This window comes from Electrophorus electricus, chromosome 23, assembly GCF_041902795.1.
Source record: "Electrophorus electricus isolate QZ-2024a chromosome 23, ASM4190279v1, whole genome shotgun sequence".
Taxonomy (NCBI): Eukaryota; Metazoa; Chordata; class Actinopteri; order Gymnotiformes; family Gymnotidae; genus Electrophorus; species Electrophorus electricus.
Window position 1 is genome coordinate 4,715,001 of NC_137519.1, and position 27,500 is coordinate 4,742,500.

Sequence of the window (27,500 nt, forward strand, 5' to 3'; positions counted from 1 at the left end):
ACACACACACACACACACACACACACACACACACACACACACACACACACACACACGCGCGCGCGCGCACGCACACATGCACACATGTACGTTAGTGCCTGGCAACCAAATCACAATAATTAAGATTCAACAGCAGCAATGTGGCCTCTGTGTAGATAAGAGCAGAGCAGAAGGAAGTGATGAGCGACGACTAACCACCTGTGTTAAACACACACACACGAACATACCTACATGGAGACACACACGCACATAGATGGACACATCGGCTACATAAATATAATGGCTCGGAGAATATGACAATTGTGAAAATAGGCCAGTTATCATCACCTCCTCGTTCATTCTCTCTCTCCTCCCTGCTTGTCTCCCTCTCTCCTCCCTGCCTGTCTCTCTCTCTCCTCCTCTCTTTCTCCTTTGCTATGCTTCTTTCTTTCTCTGTCACACAAATTCATATCACACAGATTTCAAGGTCTGAATCAATGGTTACGTAGTCTGATACTGGGACCAGTAAGAGCGCACTGTGGCCCATATTCACATGCAGCAGAACTTTGTTTACTGTACCCATATGATAAATAGAGGTGGGGGGGGGGGGGGATTGGATATTCTTACTTTTTTAAACATACCCTGAAATTATATCATTCATGCATTTTAACATTTGCTCTGTGCTGCGTAATTAACCCTATCGTTAGCTTTGGTACGATATTCTAGGAAAATGTAGCTCTGTATCCCCTTTCTGATGCCCACAGTTATCCAGGAGGAAGGCGAGACAGGTGATCAGGGAGCGGGAGGAAGTGAGACAGGTAGTCGGTGTTCAGTGAAACAGGAGCTGGTGTAGAATAGGTAAGCATAGGCGAACAGGCAAGGCCTGGGGAAATGATGAGTGAAACAGGTGAGCAGTGCGACAGGCAACATGTGAAGTAAGCACTGACAAATGAACAGTGAGACAGATGGTCAGTGAGCCAGCTGGATGAGCAATGAGACAGGTAATCATCGAAATAGGTTGGCAGTAAGACGGATGTGATGGTGAGACAGACGGTGGGTGGGGGTGTTTACTGCGGTGCACCATTATTGCAGCAGTAATGACATAAGTTTGTGTTTACCAACTGTGCTACTGGCATGAAGAGAGTGTGAAGATTCACGTCAGGATTTTAGTGATTTCCATATTTCATGGAGAATGTTTTATTGTGCAGGGAACGGTGGCCATTGCGCGCTGCTGTGTGCGTCTCTCTCGCTCTCGCTCCGCTTTGTGTTTACTTATAAAAACTAACGATCCAACAACAAAAACAAATAGCGCCAATGGCGCCAGTAGCGACTGGCGTGCCTGCCGAACGTCACGCATCGCGTGGGCGACGTCCTTTCATTCCGTGCCGGTGCGTCCCTGTCTCTCAGAGTGACGGAAGCCAATTACCGGAGCAGCCGCGTGACCTTTAGTATGCAGATGAGCGGCGGCAGGCGTTTTTTTTTTTTTTTTTCGCGGCCAGTAAACGTTAACGGCAGAGCGAGCGAGTGGAAGAAGAGAGTCATAATAGCGCGTGGATCGTTAGACGCTCATTAGGGAGCACGGGCCCGCAGATATTAAAGAGCAGTTAGGAGCTGAGAGGCCCCGCAGTGTGTCACACGCGCACGCCCGCACTTACCCACTCCTGTGGTCTAACTGCACCGCGCCCGGGATAAGAGGCTGTGTGCAAGTGCCTGGTGTGTGTGTGTGCGTGTGTGTGTGTGTGTGTGTGTGTGGCGGGTGGCTCAGCACTAGCTTCGCCGCCGGAGTCCTTGGACGCGCTGACATTAGTATTCACAGTCAGCGCTCCCCCTCCGCGCCTGAATTAATTTTCCACTCCGCGTGCGTGCGCGCGCGCGCAAGCGCGCGTGTCTCGGAGTAAGCGCTCGAGAGAGCCAGCGCGGAATGCACTCCCGTTTTCTGAGCCTTTCCTCTTAGGTCTATCAGAAACGTTATTTTGTTATATACTACTCTTTTATACTTCAATAGTGTACCTGAAAATCTATATTCTGTTGTATTTAGAAATTTTATATTTATGTACCTATTACAATCTTCTATAGCTGATGCGATGTCAGATTTCTATACCGTAAGTTTTTGTGTGTGCGCGTGTGTTTACGATTCCTACACAGGAGGACTTGCCTGTGTATACCTCCATAGTCCACTGAAACGCTTCTATATTATAATTTATTTTCTGAGATCCCTGTAATCATTGTTGTTAGATCTGGCGGACTGCGATCCTGCCGGGCCTTACTCTAAACCGCAGTCAAGGGAGAGAACGGAGATTCGCCTCCTCCTACGGAAAGAGACTCAAATTCATCATGTCTTTTCCTGTGCGGGGAGACAGACAGTGTGCGTGCATGTGCGCGCGTTTGTGAATGTGTGGTATTTGTATTCTCCACGCGTACGCAGCGCGCCAGATAATTCTGCTTTTTTTCCCTCTCATTTTGATATATGCAGCCCCTGAGTCAGCGAGAGCCTCCGAGGACCCGGCGCTTTTATTGCTCTCTCCCTCCCTCCCTTCTCCCTCCTCCCTCCCGCTCTCTCATTCCACCCCCCCCCCCCCCCGGTCCGCGCAGCGAAATGCCTTCTGGAGCGCATATTATTCATTCGGCTGTCGGTTGACGAGAGAGAGAAAGCACGATTCTTCATTTCTGTTTTGCGCTCGCTCTCTCTCTCTCTCTCTCTCTCTCTCTCCCTCTCTCTCTCTCTCAGCGCCGTCGCGTGATTGAAAAGCTCCGGCGGATCTGAACACTACTGGCTAATTAATTGATCGATTCGGCACGTGCGGAGAGGCTGCTGTCTCGTTTAAGCGTAACAGGACCGCGCTAATTGAGATTCCGTGTACACACGCACTTCATCTGATTTTTTTAGGACGCTCGTGGGTTTGTTTGCCGACGCTGGCTTTATCCGCTTGTTTGGGAAAGGGCTCGAGCTTCGCCGCTCCGCGTCCCCCGCCCCCCGCACCTCATGAAATTGATTTATGTGTCATAGGTAACGGCAGAGCGTCTCTCGTATGCGAATTAAATGCCGCCTATACGAAGCCGAGAAAACGGCTCATGGTTAGCCGTGGATTTAATTTGGCCTTAATTTGTACCCCCACCCCCACCCCCGCACTTCTCTCTCTTGTCACTTTCGCTCCTTCTGTCTTTCGCGTGCGGCGGTAAGAACGCGTTCGCGTGCGTCTGCGCGGAACACCGGCTCTCCCGCTGGCCAAACACGACCCCCATCCTCTCGGCAGACCCCCCCCCCCCCCCCCCGACCATCAGGGGGGATCTGTCAGCGCCCCGGGGAAGGGAGGGGGGGTGGCAGAAGGGCGCGGAAAGGAGGTGGACAGGCGCGAGAACGAATAATCCCGAGGTCAGTGCTTAAACCCGCCATGTGTTGCGCGATGCAGAGGGTGCCGCCTCCGGGATAGACAAGGACACGGACATATGGGTGTGTGCGAGCGAGAGCGCGACACGGAGAGCGACAGGAAGAACGTGCGCGCGTGTATGACTCAGACAATTAGAACGCCAGTCAAAGACACGTCCGTGTCGCGAGCCAAGAAAAACCGTTTGCCTTCGTCAAGGCATAAACACGCAGCACAGAGCCGCGCGCTGGCCCAGGGGAGCAGGTATGTTCATTAAACGGGCTGATTGCGCTAAAGGCAGCGCTGCGCGGACGGGGGCGGCGCGGGCTGGGGTAGAGGGGGGTGTGGGGGCAATTAGTGGCAAATTAAATTTAAACTCATCATGCTTACTCGCTCACAGAAGGCTTAAATGCCAACGCTGTCATATGGAAAATTGCACAGGTTTGGTGTGCGTGCACGTGTGTGTATGTCTATATCTCTAGATGTGTGTGTGTGTGTGTGTGTGTGTGTGTGTGTGTGTGTGATGACTAAAACTTTCCAGGTCCCAGAACATTATGCCCAAGGATGAAGTCACTCTAATCTGATAGTTCCTAAATACAGCCACGGGTATTTGAAACCCTCCGGCAGCCTATTTCTTCCTGCATGCCTATAAAGAGACATGGGCTGCACCGAGAGCCCTCGGGGCACGTCCCTGGGACAGACCCCGGACAAGACGGACCCCTGTCTGCTAGGGTGGTGCGCGTCTGCCTATGTGTGAGTGGCGCACGCACTCACATGGTCCTCCCCACACACACACACACACACACGGTCCACTTGTATACCCCCCACAGCGCATGGCTGCTGTTCCCCACTCCACAGTGCCCGCCCTCTAGCCCCCCTACCCCCGCGTGGAAAACGGAACGCAACATAAACACGCGCGGTGACCCCAGTGCGTCTGAGGGTGGCGCCACAGAGGCTGTTAGCTTTGGTTGCGCACGCGAAGCTTCAAGGGTTTCACTCCACTACAATAAAAGACAAATCCCCTCCAAACGCGCGAGTACGAACTGCTAGCCTGCGCTCCACGCCCGAGCCTCCTTTCATCTCTGATCCGCAGCACCAACCTGACTTCACTGTCTCCACACTTGCTGAGTGTTGTGTACTGGTGTGTCAGGGCAGGTGTCATGTCTGTGTGTGCACGCGAGCGAGCGTGCGTGCGTGCGTGCGTGTGTGTCCATGTTCGTCGGCTTGTTTTTGTCTGTTCCTTAAAAACAACAACAAAAAATACATTTTGTGTCAACGTCTCTCTTGTGTCAACAAAGAAGGGTTGCTGGGTGTGTGTGTAATGAGTGTGTGGATGTAAGTGTGTGTGTGTGTGTGTGTGTGTGTGGGACGGGGGGGGTATGTAGGTGTATCAGTTCAGAGAGCAGGGTCCCAGAGGACATTAGTTGGCTGCTGGAGATGGTTTGGCAGATTCGTGTCTGCAAGCGCACACACACACATGCAGAGCAGCACTAATCACCGTCACGGATATGGGCATGCTTCCAGCAGACGTGACTGTGTAACGTCATCACCGTCAGAGCTCTGCGTGTGTGTCTGTCTGTGTGTGTGTGTGTGTGTGTGTGTGTGTGTAGTCACAAACACCAGACGGCAGTAGGCGTGCATGCAGTGTCATGAACATTCGACAGCTCTGTGTGTGTGTGTGTGTGTGTCAGAGAGAGTGTGTGCAGTGTTATTAACATCAGATTGCTGTGTGCGTACACCAAGCATGATTTTCAGATGTGAGATGGTGTGCGTGTCTTTGCAGTATCATGATAATCGGATGGCACAGAATCCAGAATGGTGTATGTGCATGCGTGTTTGTGCGTGAGAGAGGGAGAGAGTGTGAGTGTGAACAGTACAGTCATTAAAATTAAAAGTCAGTGGTGCTGTCCACTACAGCTAAGTGCTTGCCACGGTTTAACCAGTCCAGAGGTGAGTGTGTGTGGCTGTGCATTTCTGTTTGTACATGCATGCGCATGTGTGTGTGTGACTGTGTGTTCATCCCCCTGGGCGTTCCGAGCCTGACTCACTAACCCATACTGCAGAGTGCACATATATTCAGACAAAGCTGCCCGCAGCACTCAGGACAAAGGTCAGGGGTCATATCAGACCCACCAGGATAGGACTTGACACAGCCTTTCCAGGCCCTGTATGGCCTGTGCACACTGCAGCACTTTGGCGGGTGAGGGGCGGACTTTGGGGAGTCACAACACACAACCACCAATCAGCTTTACCATTCAGTCCTGTTGAGAAATGACAGAATCTGGGGTAGACCTCAGGACGGCTTGGTTCATGTAACACAGTATTTTTTTTTTTGTGTGTGTGTGTTTGTATGTGTAAAAGAGTCGATCACGAGTGTGCTGCCAGCTTCCAAAAAAATCTTGGAAGGCTTCCTTTTGTATCATTTTGCGGAGTTGTTTGTCCAACAGCAGAGAATGTCTCTGACTGAAGCAACCAACCAGCCATAAAACGGACACAGAAGTAAAGAGGGAACCATTTCTCTGTCCAGGTTCAAACTCACGGAACCTCTCTGACCCTCTTGCCAGAAAACAGTGATTTGTCCCAGAAGGGCAGCAATAAAACCAGCCAGCCAACCGACGAGACCAACAAACGGACAAATACAGCGGTTTTAGAAAAGTCCAAATAAACCCTAACCATTCCCATCTTCACAGCTTCCCAGCTCGTCTGAGATCAGCATTCACACCCTGCTTCACATCCGGATGCACAGGGCAGCAGGGGAGCGAGGGCGTTTCCGAAACGACTCACGCGAGACCAGCCGGTCCCGACAGCCCACCCACCCCCCAACTCCTCTGGCGAGCTGGCGGGCGGGAGGGCGGCAACCGTGACATCTGGATCTGCGTGATCCCGCCAGGGCGGGCAGGGTCGTAGTGGGCGGAAGTAAACGCGGATCGATTACTCATGCGACACGTGGAGGGGAGGCTGGGGGTGCCGATCCTGTCTGATCACGTCTCCGGCTCACGGGAGGGAAACAAGCGACTCGCGTTTGAAACAGGCTCCCCTTCCCCGAAGGGGCGGACGGATTCCGGAGCCATGACCCTTGCTTCCTCTGGGTGGTCCGGCCAGATCCGGCTGGCCGTGTCCATGTAACGGGATCCAGTGCAGGAAGAAAGGGCTCCCCTGCTGTGAATGCTTCCAAGGTCAGTGTACATGAGGCATCTGAAGGTAGGAGGCCTGATCTGAGGTCAGTCTGCTCCCCCACGGGTATTATGGGTACGTTAACGTGAGATTACCGAGGGCAGTGGGCGCTAAGCGTTTTATGGCAGGAGGCGCGTTATGAGGTCAGACTCCCGCCCTGTTTATGGGGACTATGGTGACGGAAACGAAGATTAGCGTGTCTGCTTTGGTGAAGGTGAACCAGGTGTCCATCAGTCGAGTAGCCTTTTGTGTGTGTGTGTGTGTGTGTGTCTGTCTGTGTCTGTGGGGGGGCTCATGCATGTGTGTGCGTGCATGCTGGGCTACCAACGCAAATCTGAAGGACATTGCTTCTTTGATGGATCTTTGCACATGAGGGAACAGCGATGTGTGTGTGTGTGTGTGTGTGTGTGTGTGTGTGTGTGTGTGTGTGTGTGTGTGGTGGGGGGGCAAGTCTGTGTGTGTGAAAGAGAGAGAGAGAGAGTGTGTGTGTGTGTGTGTGTGTGTGTGTGTGTGTGTGTGTGTATGTGAGAGAGAGAGAGTTTGTGTGTGTGCCTGCATGTCTGCTCGTCAGACCTTCAGGTCTTTCCAGGCAAGCCACTTGCATCTCGGCAACTCTCCCCGGCAACCGACCTGGCAACCGCGGAACCTTTCATCTCCCACAAAGCCCTGCTCAGATCTGCTGCCGGTAAATGCTTGGGGGGTGGAGGGGGGCTGATTAGTACGTGCGTGTGCGTGTGTGTGTGTGTGTGTGCGTGCATGCGTGCGTTAGCGTAAGCTCCTGAGAATGGGTAATTAATTTTCTCATTCAGGTCTGCCTGCTTCACTCCAGTGCCCAGCACAGTAACTGTATTTGTCACTCAGGGGCGCTATCACCCCCACACACCCCAACCATCTCTCAAACACACACACACCACCCCGGCACTCACTCAAACACACACAAACACGTACAGGGCCTTTCTGTCCTTCTCTCACTGCATAGAAGGCCAGACGTCTATCACAAATGCGTGCAAACACACACACCACATGCAGACACACGCACACACAGCGAAGCCAATAAAACCCACACAGCCATTGAAGTACATACACACAAACATAGAGCGAAGCAGGAAACCCACTCACAACTATTGAAGAAATACACACAAATTGAAACACATAAACACATAGCCAACGATGCATAAATAAACACACACACGGCCTTAACTTATGCTGGCATATACCTACTTGTATGCACGCACTCAAAAACACACACTCACATGCAATGGCCTTATAGCTTACCCATGCATGCATACACACACACATGCACACACACAGCTCATCGATATAAACAAGTACGTGCATACACAACTTCTTAAAAAGACCACTTGGGCTTAAACATACACCACTACACACACATGCCATACAAACATATGTCCCATTACACGCTGTGTTTTCATACAACGAGTGTTGCAAGGGACCACACGTGTTAACACAGGGCAGATGCTATTCAGAGTCTGCAGCACCACTGAGAAGAAAACAAACAAGGAAACACACACACACACACATGCTCGAACACGAGCACACACACACACACACACACACACACACACACACACACCTTAAAGTGTCTCAGCACTCTGGACTAACAAAGTAGCACATAGTTGAAAGAAAGGGTGAGAAAGAGGAACATAGTGAGAGAGAGACAAAAACCAAAGAGGTTTTTAAAGTAAAGGCACGAATCGTAAAGGGCGTCCGAGCCCACAACTCAGTAATTAGAGGCCTGTGAAGAGGATGGAAAGGAGGAAATCAGAGAGAGAGAGAGAACTAGCTGGGCTCGGAGAATGAGAGAGAGAGAGGGGGATTTTTTGAGGGAGGTGTTTAAGAGAGGAGTTGCATCCTCCTCTGTCTCTCCCTCTCTCTCTCCCTCTCTATTTTAAATTCCTCTGTCGTTACCACCCCCCCTCCCCCAGCAGGGTTAAACGATTCTCTTCGCTCTGTCGCTCCTGTCATCTATTTATCTATCTCGTCACCAAACTGCCGCGCGATCGATTTCCGCATCGACTACGAGAGACGCCGCACACACCCCATTTCCTCCTCGAGCCTCATCCTGCGTGTGAGTGTGTTTTTGTGTGTGCGCACGAGCGCGTTTGTGTGTGTGCCTCTGCATTCATGTCTGCGTGTTCGTGCGTGTGTGCATGCACACGTGTGCGTGTGTCTCTGTGTTCGTGTTTGTGCGTTCGTGTGTTTGCGTGTGTGTGTGCGTGTGTGTGTGTTTGTGTTTTCGTGTTTGCGTGTTCGTGTGTGTGTGTGCTTGTTCGTGCATGTGCGCATGTGTGTATGAGGATGTGGAGCAGAGGGCTGAACATAGACTGAATGGCATTAACAACCGACCTCGTTCCATCCCCACGGCAACCGCCTCTCCCTCGCATCCCCACGGTAACAGCGGCTGTCTCTCTCTTTGCCCCTTACGGGCTGACCTACACATTGATTGCACCCGCCGGAGAGAGGAGGAGGGGTCGTAGGCGGGTCAGGGAGGGGTCAGATGGAGTGAGAGGGAGAGGAGGAGGAGAGAGACAGATGGGGAGGGGGGGACAGTGAGAGAGAGAGAGAGAAAGAGAGAGAGAGGAGAGAGAGAGAGAGAGAGAGATAGGGGGATGTGTGTGAAAGGTTGGTGTGCCGTGTTAATCTCTAGCTGTTAAAAACAAAGCGTCAATAATGAGGTTTACACTGAGGCCTGCCCTCCAACCCGATTATCGATCCCACTGCAACCTGCGTGCATACACACACACACAGGCATGAACGCATTCACACACACACACACACGAGCACCCGTTGCTTGTTGTTCCAATTTCCTTGCATGATTGTACATCCTTGGCTGAAGAAACAGTGGGAGGATTAAATCTTCCCATATCCGGTACAAGTATGGAGAACCCATGACAGACCCCCCCCCCCCCCCCCCCCCTTCTCTCTGTTTACATCTGTTGAGTAGCTAACTGCTAAAAGTTCATTGTTACAGTGGGTTTGGAATACCAGAGCGAGCGTGTGTGCGTGCGTGCGTGCGTGTGTGTGTGTGTGTGTGTGTGTGTGTGTGTGTGTGTGTGTGTGTGTGTGTGTGTGTGTGTACGTGCGTGTGTATCAGCTGTGCCAAAATGCTCATCTGTATCATTTGAGGCCTGCAGGGTTCACACCTGCGGCTCCTGGGACTACGTACCAACAGCTCCCCCTCAGCTTATCACGGGGAGATAAGGTACCAGAGCTTTTCTGCTCTGATGGTGTGATATATCGCTCTAGCTGTCTGTCTGTCTGTCTGTCTATGATATCTTCCTCCGTATCTCTTTAATGATTAACTTGGTAAGGCTTAATTGCTACACTAAAATTTCTCTCTCTGTCTCTCTCCTCTATGCCCAAATCTAATCTAGTGGATTCTCTTCCTGTACCTTAAACGAATCGCCACCCCAGTTTACATTCCTGATATTCCATCTTTTTATATCCAGAATTCCCGTTCTCTCTCGCGCGCACACGCGATGCTTTAATACGTGCACGACCGTGCACAGAGCAGACACAGCAGGAGCCTGCAACAAACACAAAGAGTGGAAGAGAAAGAAAGAAAAGAGACAGGACAAGAAAGGAGTGTGCATGTGAGAGAGCGCGCCTGTGTGAGCGCGGAACTGCAGAATAGTGTTGGCTAACGTGAACATCACTCTAGAACGCCACGGATACACGAGCGGTGTGTCTGTGTTTGCAATTTTTCAGAAGATGCGCAAAACGCGCATGCTCAAGTGATTGAGCGCAAAAGCGAGGAAGAGAGAGAGATATATTTTAGAAGGAGAGGGCAGGAACGTGTGCGTTTGCGCTTTTGTCGGGAACAGAATGCGCGCGCGCGCGCGTGCGTGATTGATTGTGCGAGTCTCGGAAAGCTTTCAGCTGAGACCGCCTCTATTAAACAGGGCTGCCTTCCACCAATTAGACAGAAAAAGAGACGGGGGGCGGGGGTCGAAGCTCAGCAGTTGGCTGGTGCTTTCACAGAACTAAATTACAGATCAATTAAAAAGGAGAGAGAGTTTCACTCAAACCTCCTCCCAACCGTCGAATACGGAGAAACCCAACTGGGGACAGAATGCGCTCTCTCTCTCTCTCTCTCTCTCTCTCTCTCTCTCTCTCTCTCTCTCTCTCTCTCTCTCTCTTTCTAGCTCTTTTTATGTAACCTGCTGTTGTCGTGCCATTCCTTCATGGTCTAAGAGGGCTACCACACCTTGGTCCAAACGCAATCCCACTTTCAGTCCAACATTAGAGTCCAAACCCAGCAGCTCCGTGGTGTCCACCTGTCCTTGGAGCTGGCGAGCATTGCTAATTAATTGCAACTGCACACGCGGGTGGCGCATGTGCCTCCTAGTCACGATCCATCCAACTGCACCGCAATATCTATTTCAATTTGAATTTCAGTAAAGGGCGTTCTGACTGGTAGCACGTAGGCAGTAAAAGCTCCCCGTGACTGTGCGACTATTTGATTTCCTCCTCCCTCCCGGCGTGATATCGCCTGTCCAGGTGTTGTCACCTGGAAATTATGGCACGTTCTCGAACCTTTGGTCATCTCGAGATCCAAAAGAGCATTTAAGTTTGCGTTTGCGTTCCTGACGGTTTAGTCCGAATTGTTCCGCATATCTTAAAAAAAAAAAATTGAGCCTCCCTCGGCACGCTGTCGGTAAGCATGTGGGTTGTTTGTAGAAGGTTTGCAGCGAGTGAACGAAGAGGCGTACTGACTGAGGCACGCGGGCGCGCACCGGCGCTGCCCGCGCTGCTGAGTCCGTGCCACGCGCGCCCCAGCTGCTTCAGCTGTCTTTAAAAGTTAAGAATCTGTCTGCGGTATAAGTGCAGCCGAAGGTCCCACATAAACCTGTTTTTGCTTTTGGTAGCGGACTCATAATACCAACAGTAATAATACTGATAGTAATTGTTAACTAACTGCTTGTTCTTGTTTTTAATAGCCAATACATTTCTTTGGATATTTGATATCCATACCCAAGAGAAAACACTGGAATGATAATCGTAATTAGGACTACTTTTATATTTTCTTAGAATGTCAGAAGGTTTATGAATTAACATTTTGCTTTCAGATTTCATTCTCTGTCTTTTATGGATGGTCGTTAGCAGGGTGCTCGAGGACGGAACTTGTGATTCGTAAAGTGTGTGCGCGCGCGCGCGGCAGTGACGGCGCGTCGCACAAACACTCGCGCGGTCGATACGCGCCGAAGAGCAGCGGGAACTGAAATATGAGGAGAACAGGAAAGACTCTAATGGAACAGACGCAGAAGAGAGTGTGGGAAAGGGAGAGCGAGGGGGACGGTGAGGGAGAGGGCAGTTTTTGAAATGTGGTTATTTACACTGCTTCTCGGGATTATCAAAAACAAGAATATGCCTTCAAAGTAGCTGTGATTGTAATTGTAATTTTCACTGTAATTTTCACATCTGCGATCGAGGAACACCTGAACCGAAAATCTGTAGGCCATCAGGTTTTACCCACAATAAGAAATCTCGCATTTGTGTTTGTTTGATTTGCTAGAAGACAGTTTATCCGTTTAACCAACTTACTTACAAAATATAACTATGATTTTTAAAAATCTTGTAACTTCTCCAATTGTGCAGGTACCAGAATTTGTTTGTAAACGAGTCGTTAATGGTTCAAGAATTTGTTTGTTGGTTGGTATATTTATGGAGAAGACCAATGTCCCAGACACTGTCCCAAACACAGTGCGTTCCATGAGGACCGAACGCAATACGCACGCAGCGGTCGTTACAGTCGCATGAGAGCCGGTCCCAGGATAATAGTCACGTGTTTTTACCGAGGAACTAGTTAGTGCTACTATTGCAAAGCGTAGATGGTTGCAGAATAAGTGCAGGCGCTGTGAGTCTTGTCTCGCGGCTTTAACCTGCAGACGGAGTTCATTTGAAACTGCCTGCTAAATGAAATGCTGGTATACCTGCATCGGGCTTTCTTATTGGCTGCTGAAGAGCAATGCATCATGGGGAGGACTCCAGCGGCTCTGTCTGAGCGCTAAAAGATAATGACGATGGAGACTTGCTCTCTTTCTTTCATATTTCATCCCTCGCTCTGAAACGACTCTTATCTTTCCCCGTTCGCTTGCAACAGTCTGTCTGATCCTGGCTCGCTCTCTCTGTCTGTGTGTGTGTGTGCGTGCGTGCGTGCGTGCGTGCGTGAGTGAGTGAGTGAGTGAGTGAGTGAGAGTGAAGCAGCAGGCATTGGGAGGCCATCAAAGACTGTCAGAATGGCTCCAAGACTGTGCCAACCCTAGCAAAATTCTCTCTCTCTCTCTCTCTCTTCTCTCTCTCTCTCTCTCTCTCTCTCTCTCTCTCTCTCTCTCTCTCTCTCTCTCTCTCTCTCTCTCTCACAATACACACCCTGCATACTACTACAAACGTTTTTGAAAACACACTTCTCAATAGTCTAATAAATACGCTACAACCGTTGTCTAAGCAGTGTGTGTGTGGTTGTGATGGGGGGGAGGGGTTGAGGCTATAAACCAGGGCTTCCCGGGTCCTGGTGCTCTGCCATCATGCAGAGTTCAAGTCCAGCACTGTTCTCACATGCCTGGTCCGGTTATTCACGTTTTTCAGTAAGGTCTCAGCATTAGAACCAGGTGTGCTAGACTAGGCTACATCAGAACATCTGTAGGACCAGACTCCAGACTGGACTACATCCCTGCTATAGAAAGTGCATCATGAGTGCACCATTACTTTGATAAAGAATTGTTGATAAAGAAATGGTTCTATAAAACACACATTACTGACACATATTAAAACTGTGTTTTTATTTATTGTAATGCAAACATTTATACATAAACAATTAATGCACCAAATAAGAGCATTAAAGCATTTAAATCTACATTCACCAGACCTGTAGTGTGGTGATTAAAATCGAATTTTCATAGGTAAGATTGGCTCCTACATGTGTAGAGTAATTGAAGGACTTTGTCGTCTAAGAAGAAAGGTGATTGTCAGCTGATTACATAGTGACATAAAAACAGATCCCCGTCTCTCTCTCTGTCTGTCTCTTCAGCCCTTGCTGTGATCGCTGTCTTTTAATTTCCTTGTGACGCATGCTTTCTCTCTGTCTAACATTTTGTGGATGTATTCATTTTATCCCTTTTATCTTTCGCCATCGTTTTTCTTCACACAATTTTCTTCTCTCTCCTAGTCCTCACTGTTAGGGAAGACAATATGCTCTCTCTCTCTCGCTCTCCTTTCTTCTCTCTTTGCTTTCTTGGGTTTCATGCGTGTAAAACTCCATTTAAATGTTTTGGAGATAAAAAGAAAACACAAGTATCGAGATGCGCGAAGCCTCAATAAATAAATAAAGAAATATTTTTTCAAAAAAACACAGGCTTGCATGCAAACACACGCGCCATCTGAAAAGTACGTGTGCCCGTACCTGCACATGTACGCGCGCACAGACGCACACCAGCAGACGAACACTCGTATATACACAGACGCATGCGCGGAAACAATTCCCACCTATGCGCTACGAATAAGCAAAAATGGTGCTGCCACTGCAACAGTGTGTGCGTAGACCTGAGATCGCTGTTACACTCAGTGTGTGATCAACAGTAAGCATGCTAAATGCTAACAGCTCTCCGCACGGCTTCAGGCCGTCTGGCGACAGCGAGAAGACGAAGGTGAGCCTCGTCCCAGCCTCCACGCGGGCCTAAGCAACTGGCTATTTACGAACAGTTACTGTTATTTACGGTTCACAGAGGAAAAGCGGAGAGAACGAGAGACGCCTATAAAGGACGTTCCGTCAGACATCCTTCACGCACAGGAACGCAGCCTGCGATCCAGCTGGTCGGGCAGCAGTAAAGGACGCGCACGTTACCCTTCAGTATCCTGCGGCGTGCGCGCGCGTGCTAATGCGCGCGCTCCATGTTTCATCTTTATGCTTCGATGAGCTTCACTTGCGCCCTTATCAATATTTAAACGGACATTTAACACCTGTGTCCGACGCAGTACCGAAGTTCCGAAGTTCCTCCAAACTCCCTGTCATTTAAAAGAGGAAACTTAAAAAAATGATAATAATGATAATATCGAGAACCAGTCATCATGAGTAACAATAATCGTTGGCACTTTCTTGGTAAACCATTTCTGGCACGTGCTCAATGAAAAGCCCAAAGACGACCTGGGCGGCCAGAGACTGAGGTAAATGGATAAAACTTTGATGCACGAATAGAAAAGGGGGAAATGTCATTGCCACAACGCCGCGGGACAGGCTAGAATCCGCCGAGCCCGTGCTTGATACGACGCGCTGCCAATTTGGCAGCTGGTGCGAGCGTCCCCCTCCTCCTCTGTATCTCTCCCCCTTCCCGTCTCGCTCTATCTCGCACGCTCGGTTTCGCTCTTAGATCAAAGAGGCGCGCGGAGCGATATTGAGGAATTCCATTTGCGGTGCGCTTTTAATAGCTGCGGCGGCACACGCGAACGCGAGAAAGTACCTGATGAAAAGAGCGAGAGGGAAAAAAAGCGAGAGAGAGAGAGAGAGAGAGAGAGAGAGAGAGAGAGAGCGAGAGAGAGAGAGAGAATTAAAGGAAGCATCAGATGTCCCAAGGACAAGTGAGCAGGGAGAGAACATCAAACGGTTATCGCCGGCGGTGCGGATTGGTGTGTGTGTGTGTGTGTGTGTGTGTGTGTGTGTGTGTGTGTGTGTGTGTGTGTGTGTGTGTGTGTGTGTGTGTGTGTGTCTCTCTCTCTCTCTCGCCCTCTCTCTCCCTCACTCACTCATTCATGCACCCACTCACTCTCTCACTCAACACACACACACACACACACACACACACACACACACACACACACACACACACACACACACACACGCACACACACACAGAGGTTGGTGCCCAGTGCGCTATGCTAGCAGATGGTTACCTCAGCGTAGCCCCGGCCGGCACATCAATGGTTTATGTGCGTGTAGCTCTGCTCGCGTTTATCCCAGTGCCGCACTCCCACTGTGAGGCAAACGGCTGAAACCTGACCCGCTTCAGTGAAGACTCTGGCTCCGACGCTGGAGCAGCCCGAGGCTCTGCCGTTAAACGCTGAGCATGGAGGAGGAGAGAGATCTGAAGTCAATGAAGAAAGAATGAAGTTGCTGTGCTGTGTTGGGAGGTTAGGTGTCCCAGAGGACCGTGGGTCAGGAACGCCGCACTGGGGGATTATAGAGGCACTCTGGGCTTCTGTGTCTGCAAAAAAAAAAAAAAAAAAAAAAAAAAAAGGTTGTGTCCTGCCAAGTTCATCACAGACCAGCACCTCCCACACACAGGCAGTGGGTCAGTTCCGTAAAGTGAGATCCCACCCACAAAACAGCCAGTGGGTCAGTGCCATGCCATGCCCCCACCCCTGCCCAAAAACAATAGCACAGGGTCAGATCCATGCAGTGGGTTACCCCCCTCCAATACATGCAGGAAGTGAGTGGGTTCTGTGCAGTGGGGGGGGGGTCAATTTTGTACAGTGGGGGTCAGTTCCATACAGTGTGGGTCAGTTTTGTAAAGTGGGGGTCAGTTCCATACAGTGTGGGTCAGTTCCATACAGTGGGGGTCAGTTCCGTACAGTGTGGGTCAGTTTTGTAAAGTGGGGGTCAGTTCCATACAGTGGGGGTCAGTTCCATACAGTGGGGTCAGTTTTGTACAGTGGGGGTCAGTTCTATACAGTGGGGGTCAGTTCCGTACAGTGTGGGTCAGTTTTGTAAAGTGGGGGTCAGTTCCATACAGTGGGGGTCAGTTCCATACAGTGGGGTCAGTTTTGTACAGTGGGGGTCAGTTCCATACAGTTGGGGTTAGTTCCGTACAGTGGGGGTCAGTTTTGTAAAGTGGGGGTCAGTTCCATACAGTGGGGTCAGTTCCATACAGTGGAGGTTAGTTCCGTACAGTGTGGGTCAGTTCCATACAGTGGGGGTCAGTTCCATACAGTGGGGGTCAGTTCCGTACAGTGTGGGTCAGTTTTGTAAAGTGGGGGTCAGTTCCATACAGTGGGGGTCAGTTCCATACAGTGGGGTCAGTTTTGTACAGTGGGGGTCAGTTCCATACAGTGGGGGTCAGTTCCGTACAATGGGGGTCAGTTTTGTAAAGTGGGGGTCAGTTCCATACAGTGGGGGTCAGTTCCATACAGTGGGGTCAGTTTTGTACAGTGGGGGTCAGTTCCATACAGTGGGGGTCAGTTCCATACAGTGGGGTCAGTTTTGTACAGTGGGGGTCAGTTCCATACAGTGGGGGTTAGTTCCGTACAGTGTGGGTCAGTTTTGTAAAGTGGGGGTCAGTTCCATACAGTGGGGTCAGTTCCATACAGTGGAGGCTCTGTCTGGTGGATCTGCAGCCTCTAAGCCTTGTTTGTTGACCTCAGATCACACCCGCCCTCATCACAAGCATGCGCGCGCACACAGACACAGACACACACACACACACACACACACACACACACACACACACACACACACACACAAGCACATGTCGCACACAGAAATAAACACACCCACACACAAACACACACAGAGCCACACCCCAGGTCTCTCCCACCAGCCGGTTTATATGGCCTTTCTCAGGCTGTGTGTGTGTGTGTCTGTGTCTGTGTGAGGGAATGCGAGTCTGTGTGTGCGTGTGTAGCCTGTGGCTTTGATCTGCAGCTGAAGGGTACTCACAGGCCAAATCTCCAACTACGTGAGAGTCTGCTCCCCAGCTGGATAGAGAGAAAGAGAGAGAGACAGAGAGAGAGGGGGAGTGACAGAGGAGAGAGAGAGAGAGAGAGCGAGAGAGGGAGCGATGGCGGGAAGGGAGGGGGGAATTCCTCCCCTGCTTTGGGAATTGGGACACGCCGGCTGATGCTATTAATATATCGAGCACTGTGGCCCCTTGAGGGAGAGGAGGGGAGAGAGAGAGAGAGAGAGAGAGAGAGAGAGAGAGGGTGAGAACAGAAGATGAAATGAGTCTGATGGCTGTGTGATGGCTTGAGAGGTGTGAGCAGAAAAACTGTGTGTGTGTGTGTGTGTGTGTGTGTGTGTGTGTGTCTGTCTGTCTGTCTGTGTGTCTCTGCGTGTGTATGTGGTTCATGAATCATGTTGGTGAAGGAACTTTGATACCAAATAGCGAATACTGCGTCATCACTTGATGAGTAACCTGTGTGAGTTCAAATTAGCCCGTGAGCCATTTCTGACTCCAGTGGAGACCTTTCCAAAATAGTATAATGAACAGGGCGTGCGCATGCTTGTGAGGGTGCGCAACACACACCCGAACGCAAGGGTGACGCTGGAAAGGAGGAACGGTGCGAAGCGTGAGCACGGAAGCCCATGGCTGTCCACCCAGTCCGCGAATGCGAAGCCACTCCCAGGTGGGCCGGTTAGCAGAGGTCCTCTAACCTTGACACCGGGCATTTCCCCGGCTCACAGACGGCTCCGGCGTCAAAGCCTCCGTCTCAACACCTCGACGAGAAAACGGGTTCTTTCGCTGGCCAATTGTCTTCGGCCGTAACCCAAATCCGGCATCGAACATTCCTCAGAAGCTGCGACTGGTTCGTTTTTAAATGGCCCCTTTTTTAAAAGGCTGGCCAGTCGACAGTCCTGGGGCCGCTTTCCTCTTGCGTCAGCCGCACCTGGCGGAGTAATCAGCACCAGAGCCTGCGTTCTCCCCAGCTGTCACCAGTTTCCCCCCGTCAGGCCTGGACTTGGCACGCTTGTGCCAATTGGTTGCGCGCATTAGTCCGTGAAGGCAGCCGGCAGGTAAATCCCGCCCCGCTCTAACTCTGCCCGTTTAATTCTCCCTTTGAAGCTTGCCCCCACCCCTCCGACCCCTCTGCCTCCCACTTCCCCCCCCCCCCGCCCTGCCCCCCATCCCCTGGGGCGCGAGGGCGGATTCCGTTACCGCGGCGCCGCTTGCCCGAGTCGCGCGGCTGCCGGCGCAGAGGGCGAGCCACCCTGGCGCGGCAGCGTGATCCGGAGAAGCCCCGCCCTGAGGTCCCTGCGGGGAGGGAGGCGGGGTCAGCGTCGCCCGCGGAGACAGGGGGTGGGCGGGGGTGGTGGAGAGAGCGAGAGAGCGACAGAGAGAGAGAGAGAGAGAGAGAGTGGGAGGGAGCGATGTCTAAGGTGGAGGTTGGGGGGGAAAGCCCTGGAACAGAAAGAGGAAGGGAGCACGAGAGAAGGAAAGGCGGGGGAGGAGGGGGGGGGGGAGAGAGAGAGAGAGAGAGAGAGAGAGAGAGAGAGAGGGAACGAGGGATTTGGCTCTTTATCTCTCTGCCGCTGTGCTTCGCCAGTAAGCAGGATTAATGGGGCTGTCTGAGCGCGAGCCAGGTACAACACACACACACACGCACACACGCACCACAGGATGACACACATACACACGCTGCCTACAGGCTGTCATGCACGCACACACTCAAGCGCTCACACACAGGCACACCCACAGACCACAACCATGCACATGCACACAAAACCACTGTACGCTCCTCTCTCCCTCTCTCTCTCTCTCTCCCTCCCACACACATACATACGCACACACACAAGCCACTCTCACAGTGCAGGAAGCACCTGTTTCTCACCTTTCTCTCTGTCGCTCATTCTTTTTAAGTCTCCATTCGCTCTCACCATGTCTCGTACTGTTGGGGTTTCCCTGCCACTCTTCAGAGGGCAGTGGAGGAGACCTCTCAGGAGAAATCTCAAAATCTCACGCCTTACAGGTACTGTCACCTCTCCTCTCACAGCATACACACATATCAGGACCCGCAAAATGCCACCATCTCTCAATCTTGCTCCCATGTCTCTCTCTCTCTCTCTCTCTCTCTCTCTCTCTCTCTCTCTCACACACACACACACACACAGTTAATTTCATACAGTTCTCATAACTTCTCAGTTTCCTATGTTAACGTAGGAACCCTGCTAAGTACATTGCTGTCACTGCCACTACACTGGAGGAACATACCACGCAGTGTGTCTGGGTGAATAACAAGAGTGCACGACATCGCTATCGGGGACAAAAAAAAAATTTCCGACCTACCCGCACCTTTGACAGTTTTGGGGGGTTTTTGAGCACAAATTGAAAGCCAAAACCTCCCCGTTCTGCCTTCGGGCCATTTCACAGTTTCGGGAGCTAAAGATTCATGTCTCTAAACATCTTGTAGGTTTCTTATGTTAGGCTACAAACGGCATCAAATATTTCTATTTTTTTCCCATGGAGTTGTTCTGTAATGGCTTATTGCCACGGAAAGAAAGTGTGTGCGTGTGTGAGAAAAAGAGAGGGACATTATGAAAAATACTCTAGCTATTAAAGACAGACGGGCATGCTTAGCGCGGGAGTGCACGCGCGCTGTAAATGGCAGTGCACATGGCCTCTATCAATACTCCTCTCGCTCAGTCTGGTGTGGATTAGATAACCACCTTTCTCTCTGTCCGTCCGTCCATCAGACTCTCTCGCTCTCTCTCTCTCTTTCTCTCTCTCTCTCTCGCTCTCTCTCCATCGATCATTGCCCTTTAGAGTACTGAAGCACCGTTCCTGCAGCCTGTCCAGAGATTATATCTTCAGACCGCTTCGTATATTTCGTACACTGGAATAAACATATTAGGCATACAGCTGAGCAACGTGGCAATACCAGTAACAACTTTTCCCTATTTTATGTGATTTTCATAATTAGGTTTCGTAATGTTTTGTTCTGTCTCGTGTTCGTTGCTAAGTCGCTACTAATAAAGTAAGTTGCTAACATTAATTTCACTATACTTTGATTTGATTTAAAATGCTTCTCTTAGAGGCCACATCTTGAATGTAAAAATGTTATCATAGCCTCTCCAGAAACTTTAAGCGGCACTGGATGCTACAAATTGGCTCACCCTAGTGGTAAATTAGTCCTACGGTAAAGAATGTTAGATATAAATTCTTACTTTGTTGCTATGTTTATAGGCTACGTTACAATTTTGCGGTTACTAAGGACCACAGGAACTACAGCTACTTTAGATAGGCTACTATACTGGTACTGTATTACTACCATACAGTACATGGCGTGCGGTTAGTGAATATCCAGACTAAAGCTTTAATGTAGCGGCTATCTGAAGGGAGGAGCCTGTTCTGTTTTGGACTAGTGTACAGTGCAGTGATACTGAAGCAGTTAGCTGTGGGAGGGTGGTGGCTCTGTCTGGACAGATCTAGACTGAAGCTTTACTGAAGTGGTTAGCTGTGGGAGGGTGGTGGCTCTGTCTGGACAGATCCAGACTGAAGCTTTACTGAAGCAGTTAGCTGTAGGGAGGGAGGCTGCTCTGTCTAGACAGATCCAGGCTGAAGCGGTTAGTTGTGGGGAGGGAGGCTGCTCTGGTCCTAGACAGATCTAGAACAAAATGTCACTGTAGGGGCTAACGGAGCCTGCACCATTCTCGACATAATCAGAATGAAGCTTACCGGAACAGTTAGCTGTGGGTGGAGGAGGTGACTTTCTTCTGAACTCAGCCAGATTCAAGAGTTACTGAAGTGATTAGAGCAGACGGCAGTGCATTTCTGGAATCCTCTATACTCAAGCATTTCTGAAGCAGTTGGCTGTGGGAGGGAGGCAGCTCTGTCTGGACAGATCCAGACTGAAGCATGACTGAAGTGGTTAGCTGTTGCGAGGGAAGCTGCTCTGTCTGGATGGATCCAGACTGAAGTATTACTGAAGCAGTTAGCTGTGGGGAGGGAGGCTGCTCTGGTCCTAGACTGATCTAGAACACAACGTCACTGTAAGGGCTAACAGAGCCTGCACCATTCTGGACATAATCAGAGTGAAGCTTTCCAGAACAGTTAGCTGTGGGTGGAGGAGGTGACTTTCTTCTGAACTCAGCCAGATTCAAGAGTTACTGAAGTGATTAGAGCAGACGGCAGTGCATTTCTGGAATCCTCTATACTCAAGCATTTCTGAAGCAGTTGGCTGTGGGAGGGAGGCAGCTCTGTCTGGACAGATCCAGACTGAAACATGACTGAAGTGGTTAGCTGTTGCGAGGGAAGCTGCTCTGTCTGGATGGATCCAGACTGAAGTATTACTGAAGCAGTTAGCTGTGGGGAGGGAGGCTGCTCTGGTCCTAGACTGATCTAGAACACAACGTCACTGTAGGGGCTAACAGAGCCTGCACCATTCTGGACATAATCAGAGTGAAGCTTTCCAGAACAGTTAGCTGTGGGTGGAGGAGGTGACTTTCTTCTGAACTCAGCCAGATTCAAGAGTTACTGAAGTGATTAGAGCAGATGGCAGTGAATTTCTGGAATCCTCTATACTCAAGCATTTCTGAAGCAGTTGGCTGTGGGAGGGAGGCGGCTCTGTGTGGACAGATCCAGACTGAAGCATTACTGAAGTGGTTAGCTGTGGGAGGGAGGCTGCTCTGTCTGGACAGATCTAGACTGAAGCATTACTGAAGTGGTTAGCTGTGGGAGGGAGGCTGCTCTGGTCCTAGACTGATCTAGAACAAAACGTCACTGTAGGGGATAACAGAGCCTGCACCATTCTGGGCATAATCAGAGTGAAGCTTTCCAGAACAGTTAGCTGTGGGTGGAGGAGGTGACTTTCTTCTGAACTCAGGCAGATTCAAGAGTTACTGAAGTGATTAGAGCAGATGGCAGTGAATTTCTGGAATCCTCTATACTCAAGCATTTCTGACGCAGTTGGTTGTGGGGAGGAAGGCTGCTCTGTCTGGACAGATCTAGACTGAAGCATTACTGAAGTGGTTAGCTGTGAGGAGGGAGGCTGCTCTGTCTGGACAGATCCAGACTGAAGCATTACTGAAGTGGTTAGCTGTGGGAGGGAGGTGGCTCTGTCTGGGCAGATCCAGACTGAAGCATTACTGAAGTGGTTAGCTGTCAGGAGGGAGGCTGCTCTGTCTGGATGGATCCAGACTGAAGCATTACTGAAGCAGTTAGCTGTGGGGAGGGAGGCTGCTCTGGTCCTAGACTGATCTAGAACACAACATCACTGTAGGGGCTAACAGAGCCTGCACCATTCTGGACATAATCAGAGTGAAGCTTACCAGAACAGTTAGCTGTGGGTGGAGGAGGTGACTTTATTCTGAACTCAGCCAGATTCAGGAGTTACTGAAGTGATTAGAGCAGACGGCAGTGCATTTCTGGAATCCTCTATACTCAAGCATTTCTGAAGCAGTTGGCATTGGGAGGGAGGCGGCTCTGTGTGGACAGATCCAGACTGAAGCATTACTGAAGTGGTTAGCTGTGGGAGGGAGGCTGCTCTGTCTGGACAGATCTAGACTGAAGCATTACTGAAGTGGTTAGCTGTGGGAGGGAGGCTGCTCTGGTCCTAGACTGATCTAGAACAAAACGTCACTGTAGGGGCTAACAGAGCCTGCACCATTCTGGACATAATCAGAGTGAAGCTTACCAGAACAGTTAGCTGTGGGTGGAGGAGGTGACTTTATTCTGAACTCAGCCAGATTCAGGAGTTACTGAAGTGATTAGAGCAGACGGCAGTGCATTTCTGGAATCCTCTATACTCAAGCATTTCTGAAGCAGTTGGCATTGGGAGGGAGGCGGCTCTGTGTGGACAGATCCAGACTGAAGCATTACTGAAGTGGTTAGCTGTGGGAGGGAGGCTGCTCTGTCTGGACAGATCTAGACTGAAGCATTACTGAAGTGGTTAGCTGTGGGAGGGAGGCTGCTCTGGTCCTAGACTGATCTAGAACAAAACGTCACTGTAGGGGATAACAGAGCCTGCACCATTCTGGGCATAATCAGAGTGAAGCTTTCCGGAACAGTTAGCTGTGGGTGGAGGAGGTGACTTTCTTCTGAACTCAGGCAGATTCAAGAGTTACTGAAGTGATTAGAGCAGATGGCAGTGAATTTCTGGAATCCTCTATACTCAAGCATTTCTGAAGCAGTTGGTTGTGGGGAGGAAGGCTGCTCTGTCTGGACAGATCTAGACTGAAGCATTACTGAAGTGGTTAGCTGTGGGGAGGGAGGCTGCTCTGTCTGGACAGATCCAGACTGAAGCATTACTGAAGTGGTTAGCTGTGGGAGGGAGGTGGCTCTGTCTGGGCAGATCCAGACTGAAGCATTACTGAAGTGGTTAGCTGTCGGGAGGGAGGCTGCTCTGTCTGGATGGATCCAGACTGAAGCATTACTGAAGCAGTTAGCTGTGGGGAGGGAGGCTGCTCTGGTCCTAGACTGATCTAGAACACAACATCACTGTAGGGGCTAACAGAGCCTGCACCATTCTGGACATAATCAGAGTGAAGCTTACCAGAACAGTTAGCTGTGGGTGGAGGAGGTGACTTTATTCTGAACTCAGCCAGATTCAGGAGTTACTGAAGTGATTAGAGCAGACGGCAGTGCATTTCTGGAATCCTCTATACTCAAGCATTTCTGAAGCAGTTGGCATTGGGAGGGAGGCGGCTCTGTGTGGACAGATCCAGACTGAAGCATTACTGAAGTGGTTAGCTGTGGGAGGGAGGCTGCTCTGTCTGGACAGATCTAGACTGAAGCATTACTGAAGTGGTTAGCTGTGGGAGGGAGGCTGCTCTGGTCCTAGACTGATCTAGAACAAAACGTCACTGTAGGGGATAACAGAGCCTGCACCATTCTGGGCATAATCAGAGTGAAGCTTTCCGGAACAGTTAGCTGTGGGTGGAGGAGGTGACTTTCTTCTGAACTCAGGCAGATTCAAGAGTTACTGAAGTGATTAGAGCAGATGGCAGTGAATTTCTGGAATCCTCTATACTCAAGCATTTCTGAAGCAGTTGGTTGTGGGGAGGAAGGCTGCTCTGTCTGGACAGATCTAGACTGAAGCATTACTGAAGTGGTTAGCTGTGGGGAGGGAGGCTGCTCTGTCTGGACAGATCTAGACTGAAGCATTACTGAAGTGGTTAGCTGTGGGAGGGAGGCTGCTCTGGTCCTAGACTGATCTAGAACAAAACGTCACTGTAGGGGCTAACAGAGCCTGCACCATTCTGGACATAATCAGAGTGAAGCTTACCAGAACAGTTAGCTGTGGGTGGAGGAGGTGACTTTATTCTGAACTCAGCCAGATTCAGGAGTTACTGAAGTGATTAGAGCAGACGGCAGTGCATTTCTGGAATCCTCTATACTCAAGCATTTCTGAAGCAGTTGGCATTGGGAGGGAGGCGGCTCTGTGTGGACAGATCCAGACTGAAGCATTACTGAAGTGGTTAGCTGTGGGAGGGAGGCTGCTCTGTCTGGACAGATCTAGACTGAAGCATTACTGAAGTGGTTAGCTGTGGGAGGGAGGCTGCTCTGGTCCTAGACTGATCTAGAACAAAACGTCACTGTAGGGGATAACAGAGCCTGCACCATTCTGGGCATAATCAGAGTGAAGCTTTCCGGAACAGTTAGCTGTGGGTGGAGGAGGTGACTTTCTTCTGAACTCAGGCAGATTCAAGAGTTACTGAAGTGATTAGAGCAGATGGCAGTGAATTTCTGGAATCCTCTATACTCAAGCATTTCTGAAGCAGTTGGTTGTGGGGAGGAAGGCTGCTCTGTCTGGACAGATCTAGACTGAAGCATTACTGAAGTGGTTAGCTGTGGGGAGGGAGGCTGCTCTGTCTGGACAGATCCAGACTGAAGCATTACTGAAGTGGTTAGCTGTGGGAGGGAGGTGGCTCTGTCTGGGCAGATCCAGACTGAAGCATTACTGAAGTGGTTAGCTGTCGGGAGGGAGGCTGCTCTGTCTGGATGGATCCAGACTGAAGCATTACTGAAGCAGTTAGCTGTGGGGAGGGAGGCTGCTCTGGTCCTAGACTGATCTAGAACACAACATCACTGTAGGGGCTAACAGAGCCTGCACCATTCTGGACATAATCAGAGTGAAGCTTACCAGAACAGTTAGCTGTGGGTGGAGGAGGTGACTTTATTCTGAACTCAGCCAGATTCAGGAGTTACTGAAGTGATTAGAGCAGACGGCAGTGCATTTCTGGAATCCTCTATACTCAAGCATTTCTGAAGCAGTTGGCATTGGGAGGGAGGCGGCTCTGTGTGGACAGATCCAGACTGAAGCATTACTGAAGTGGTTAGCTGTGGGAGGGAGGCTGCTCTGTCTGGACAGATCTAGACTGAAGCATTACTGAAGTGGTTAGCTGTGGGAGGGAGGCTGCTCTGGTCCTAGACTGATCTAGAACAAAACGTCACTGTAGGGGATAACAGAGCCTGCACCATTCTGGGCATAATCAGAGTGAAGCTTTCCGGAACAGTTAGCTGTGGGTGGAGGAGGTGACTTTCTTCTGAACTCAGGCAGATTCAAGAGTTACTGAAGTGATTAGAGCAGATGGCAGTGAATTTCTGGAATCCTCTATACTCAAGCATTTCTGAAGCAGTTGGTTGTGGGGAGGAAGGCTGCTCTGTCTGGACAGATCTAGACTGAAGCATTACTGAAGTGGTTAGCTGTGGGGAGGGAGGCTGCTCTGTCTGGACAGATCTAGACTGAAGCATTACTGAAGTGGTTAGCTGTGGGAGGGAGGTGGCTCTGTCTGGGCAGATCCAGACTGAAGCATTACTGAAGTGGATAGCTGTCGGGAGGGAGGCTGCTCTGTCTGGATGGATCCAGACTGAAGCATTACTGAAGCAGTTAGCTGTGGGGAGGGAGGCTGCTCTGGTCCTAGACTGATCTAGAACACAACATCACTGTAGGGGCTAACAGAGCCTGCACCATTCTGGACATAATCAGAGTGAAGCTTACCGGAACAGTTAGCTGTGGGTGGAGGAGGTGACTTTCTTCTGAACTCCGCCAGATTCAAGAGTTACTGAAGTGATTAGAGCAGAAGGCAGTGCATTTCTGGAATCCTCTATACTCAAGCATTTCTGAAGCAGTTGGCTGTGGGAGGGAGGCGGCTCTGTCTGGACAGATCCAGACTGAAGCATTACTGAAGTGGTTAGTTGTGGGGAGGGAGGCTGCTCTGTCTGGACAGATCTAGACTGAAGCTTTACTGAAGTGGTTAGCTGTGGGAGGGAGGTGGCTCTGTCTGGACAGATCCAGACTGAAGCATTACTGAAGCCTTTCACAGTAGGGAAAGAGACTCCCTGTTGTATGGGAGTGCAAGTATTGTTTATGATATTCCTCCATTTACCATTATGCAATGTGGGACTGGTTCTCTCTCTCTCTCTCTCTCTCTCTCTCTCTCTCTCTGTCTCTCTCTCTCTCTCCCTCTTTCTCTCTCTCTCTCTCCCTCTTTCTCTCTCTCTCTCCCTCTTTCTCTCTCTCTCTCTCTCTCTCTCTCTCTTTCCATTTCCCTCTATTTCTTTCTGTTCTCTGCCTGCTCGTCTGTCTCTCTCTCTGTTTCCCTCCGCCGCTTGCTCACTTTTGGTATCTGTTTTTACCCCCTTGGATGTTGCGTTGCTTCCTTCTCTCTCTTTCTCTCTCTCTCTGTCTCTCTTTCTCTCTCTCTTTCTCTGTCAGTCCCTCTCCCTCCTTCTTTCTGTCTCTCTCTCATTAATCTCGTTCTGGGACTGGAGGAAGCAGTGTTTCACGGGCAGCTGGAATTTCATCTCCTCCTGCTGTCTTTATCACTCCTCCCCACCCCCTGCACACACACACACACACACGCGCACACACACATGCAATTGCACACACATGCACACGCACACACGTACACACACGCGCACACACACGCGCGCACACACACGCGCACACGCACATACACAGACACACGCACACACGCACACACATGCATACACACACACAGACACACGCACACACACACACAATGTGTGTGAGAGAGAGACACTGTGTGTGTGTGTGTCACACGCACACGCACACACACACATACTCAGACACTCGCACACCTCTGTTTATTACGCACCTATAATCACTTCCTCACAGGTAACACAACACTGCACTGCCTGAAACGGCTCTTCAACGCTTCGCACACACGCAAATACGTGCGTGCGCGCGCACACACACACACACTCAAAATATGGAGACACGCATACATACGTCACAGTCACACACATTTTCACATGCACAGACGCGTGCGCACACACACACAAACACACAGAG

At 50.4% G+C, this 27,500-nt stretch overlaps 2 long non-coding RNA genes across 6 annotated transcripts in view; one reads left to right on the plus strand and one right to left on the minus strand.

The window, feature by feature from the left end:
* The window catches only part of LOC113585717 (uncharacterized), a 35,987-nt gene extending 18,366 nt beyond the window's left edge, over positions 1–17,621 (minus strand). The window contains exons 1-2 of the long non-coding RNA XR_003411546.3: positions 17,188–17,621; positions 15,426–15,736 (exon numbers count right to left, since the gene is read on the minus strand). This is a non-coding gene — a long non-coding RNA (uncharacterized LOC113585717). The remainder of the gene's footprint in view (positions 1–15,425; positions 15,737–17,187) is intronic.
* Positions 1–27,500, plus strand: part of LOC145653249 (uncharacterized) — a 77,616-nt gene that overhangs the window by 27,964 nt on the left and 22,152 nt on the right. The window contains exons 1-2 of one of the 5 annotated variants that reach the window (XR_014119634.1): positions 18,737–18,828; positions 19,106–19,214. The exons of 2 other annotated variants lie outside the window; for them this stretch is intronic. This is a non-coding gene — a long non-coding RNA (uncharacterized LOC145653249). Of the gene's footprint in view, positions 1–3,345; positions 3,609–6,159; positions 6,521–18,736; positions 18,829–19,105; positions 19,215–27,500 lie in introns of those variants that run through there. 2 more of the 5 variants (XR_014119638.1, XR_014119636.1) reach the window with 2 other exon arrangements.